Genomic DNA, 3,934 nt, shown 5'->3' on the forward strand with positions numbered 1-3,934 from the left:
TTTTGGAATGCAGTCAAGAAGTCTAAATCTGCTCTCACTTGTTTCTCTTCAACAGTCCTCCGTTTGAAAGATGTGTAGCTAGCTTGATAGCCTCCGGGGAAAGATTTGTTTGAGATGTGTCTTCCAAATGGATCTCTTGTCAAACAATTTAAACCTAAAGCTTTGATTAACAAGAGCAATTAGTCAAAGGATCCTCTTTAAGGAGACTAAAGCTAAAGAAGGAGGTAATCTGCCTCTTTAAATAAGGAGAATCGTTTTATTACAGGCTTGATTTGTTTTTCTATTTTACTTGTTCTTTATCTCCTGATTACCGCATTACTTCATTAGAAGCAGTTTTGTCAGCTTCTCACCGTTGCACCGTTGAGAGGAGCAGATTGAGTGAAGATTGGACACTGAGATTACTGAGTACTGTAGTGTGGTGTAAACACCAGCCCTGACGAAGCACTCTGTTTTCATTTGTTGTCTCAAAAACAGATTGGTTCATCACTTTGTCACTGTTTGTCTCAATCTCAAATAGGGCTGACCCCCAATTAGTCCACTGTCGATAGGCTTGCGGTCAACCAAATTTTTTTTGTTTGTATTTTTTTGTTGTTGATGTTGTCAGAGACAACCCTAATTCTCCAAACAGATTGGTTCCATCACTGTGCGCCTAATTCCCATGACGATGTAAAACATTCAACCCTATTGGCTCTGTTGACGTCCATTGTGCTCGGTGCAGGTTTCATTTCGCTCGATTTTTTGTTTTTTGTTTTTAACTTTTCACATTTAGCAGATGCTCTTATCCAGAGCAACTTAATAGATAGTTGAGTTTCATACATTTTCATATACTTGTTCCTCCATGGGAATCGAACCCAGACCATGGCGTTGCAAAGCCCGGCGGCTCTCCCAGCCTGAAGCCACATGGGACCAGACACTAGTGCTAATAATTACAATTTCATATAACTGGAAAATTCAAAAAAAAAAATCCCCCCCCCCCAAAAATAATTCCCCCATTTTGTTATGGGAGTAAGTTAAGTATTAGACCCACTACAGCTCCAGTATCACGTCCACACTCCATTCTCCCAGGGGGCAGCAGCCAAACCTTGTCATCCAGGATGCCGAGCCTGGTTGATACAACCACATCAGGTCTGCCCAATTAGGTGTGAATGCGTCAGTCATGTTGACGTCCCAGCTGCGTTGGTTTCGGTGACATGAGGCCCTTTTCATTTTATAGTTTAGCATTTTTAGTTGAGCCTTTTGGTATGTTTTCCTTTTTTGTACAAATTCATTGTTTTAGTCACCATTCCTGAACAAATAATAACCGACCCAGAGCGTCAAGACAGAGCGGGCACGACCAAGGTAAGGTTGCTGTCTCCCTGGGCGCATATGCAATTTCCTCATAAATGCCCAATTCATTCAGGTTACAGACCATGTAACTAAGTCTAGGACCCTTGTCAACAGACAAAAATACAAAAGACCCCTACGACAAAGCGAGTCGCGTTACAGACCATGTAACTAAGTCTGGGACCCCTAGACAAAGCGAGTCTGGTTACAGACCATGTAACTAAGTCTTAGGACCCCTAGACAAAGCGAGTCTGGTACAGACCATGTAACTAAGGTCTAGGACCCCTCGACAAAAGCGAGTCTGGTTACAGACCATGCTAAACTAAGTCTGGACCCCTAGACAAAAGCGAGTCTGGTTACAGACCATGTATAACTAAGTCTAGGACCCCTAGACAAAGCGAGTGCAAAAACTGTCCGTAGGCTAGTTATTGTTTCCTAACATATCATTGTATCCTAGGCCCTCAACCATCACGGTCACCTAATAATCCCCAGTTTACAATTGGCTCATTCATCCCCCTCCTCTCCCCTGTAACTATTCCCCAGGTCGTTGCTGCAAATGAGAACGTGTTCTCAGTCAATCTACCTGGTAAAATAACGGATAAATAAATAAAAAAAAAATAAAAAAATCCTCTGAAAAGACGGTGTCGTGCCAGGAAAGTAGCATTACCCTTGACCTCTTAATGCTGCTGGACAGATTCACTTACTATCTGATTTAATCTAGGATTAAGAGACGCTTAGTTCCATGCTGATGGAACTGAAGCTGCGTACAAAATGGCTCCCTATAGTGCACTACATTTGAGTCTTGTTGAGTGACCCTTATTGGCCCTGGTCAAAAGTAGCGCACTATATAGGAATAAGCGGTGCCATTTGGGAGACTCGGATAGAAAGGAAATTCTACTGACTGGTGCAGAGAGTAGCACCTGCCCCCCCCCTCGTCCTTGCCCTGGCCTTGACACAATGACTTGGATTGCCGGGCCCTTAGTCCGGGTTAGCCCCATGCATGTCGGATTTTATAGAGATGTGAATTTGGCAAAAACACCAAAGCCAATATGACCTGCCAAGGCATGATGATAGCCGTAGCTACAACACAGTTCTACAGGGATCAGAGGGAGAAAGCCCTACAGCTAACAATACAGTCTACAGGGATCAGAAGGGAAAGCCCTACTGCTAAACACACAGTCTACAGGGATCAGAGGGGAAAGCCCTACAGCTAACAACACAGTCTACAGGGATCAGAAGGGGAAAGCCCTACAGCTAACAACACAGTCTACAGGGATCAGAAGGGAAAGCCCTACCAGCTAAACAACACAGTCTACCAGGGATCAGAGGGGAACCACAGCACACTACACGACAGGAAAGCCTACAAGCAAATACAGTCTAACAGGGATCAGAGGGGAAAGCCCTACAGCTAACAATACAGTCTACAGGGATCAGAGGGGAAAGCCCTACAAGCTAACAATACAGTCTACAGGGATCAGAGGGGAAAGCCCACAGCTAACAATACAGTCTACAGGGATCAGAGGGAAAGCCCTACTGCTAACAACACAGTCTACAGGATCATAGGGGGAAGCCCTACTGCTAACAACACAAGTCTACAGGGATCAGAGGGGAAAGCCCTACTGCTAACAAACACGTCTACAGGGTATCAGAGGGGAAAAGCACCTAAGTCTAAGCTAACACAGTCTTAACAGGGATCAGAGGGGAAAGCCCTACAGCAAACACAGTCTACAGGATCAGAGGGGAAAGCACTCTCACAGCTAGGGACAACAAAAGCCCTCAGCTAACAACAGTCTACAGGGTCAGAGGGGAAAGCCCTACACTGTAGGGCTTTCCCCTCTGACCCTGTAGACTTGTGTTAGCTGTAGGGGCCTACAGCCTAACACAGTCTACAGGGATCAGAGGGGAAAGCCCTACAGCTAACACAGTCTACAGGGATCAGAGGGAAAGCCCTACTGCTAACAACAGGGTCTACAGGGATCAGAGGGGAAAGCCCTACAGCTAACACAGTCTACAGGGATCAAATCAAATCAAATCAAAGTTTATTTTATATAAGCCCTTCGTACATCAGCTAATATCTCGAAGTGCTGTACAGAAACCCAGCCTAAAACCCCAAACAGCAAGCAAATGCAGGTGTAGGAAGCACGGTGGCTAGGAAAAAACTCCCTAGAAAGGCAAAACCTTAGGAAAGAAACCTAAGAGAGGAACCAGGCTATGAGGGTGTGGCCAGTCCTCTTTCTGGCTGTGCCGGGTGGAGATTATAACAGAACTATGCCAAGATGTTCAAAATGTTCATAAGTGACAAGCATGGTCAAATAATAATCATGAATAATCATCAAAGATCATCAAGAGTTGAAAATAGCAGGTCCGGGACAGGTGGCGGTTCACATAACCGTAGGCAGAAACAGCTGAAACTGGGAATAGCAGCAAGGCCAGGTGGACTGGGGGAGGGCGACAGCAAGGAGCTGTCCTAAGCTACAACACAGTCTACAGGGATCAGAGGGGAAAGCCCTACAGCTAACAAACCACGCAGTCTACAGGATCAGAGGGGAAGCTACAGCAACAATACAGTACAGGGATCAGAGCGGAAAGCCTACAGCTAACACACGTCTAC

The sequence above is a fragment of the Salvelinus sp. IW2-2015 genome, unplaced genomic scaffold (genome assembly GCF_002910315.2).
Source record: "Salvelinus sp. IW2-2015 unplaced genomic scaffold, ASM291031v2 Un_scaffold1598, whole genome shotgun sequence".
In the NCBI taxonomy this organism is placed as follows: Eukaryota; Metazoa; Chordata; class Actinopteri; order Salmoniformes; family Salmonidae; genus Salvelinus; species Salvelinus sp. IW2-2015.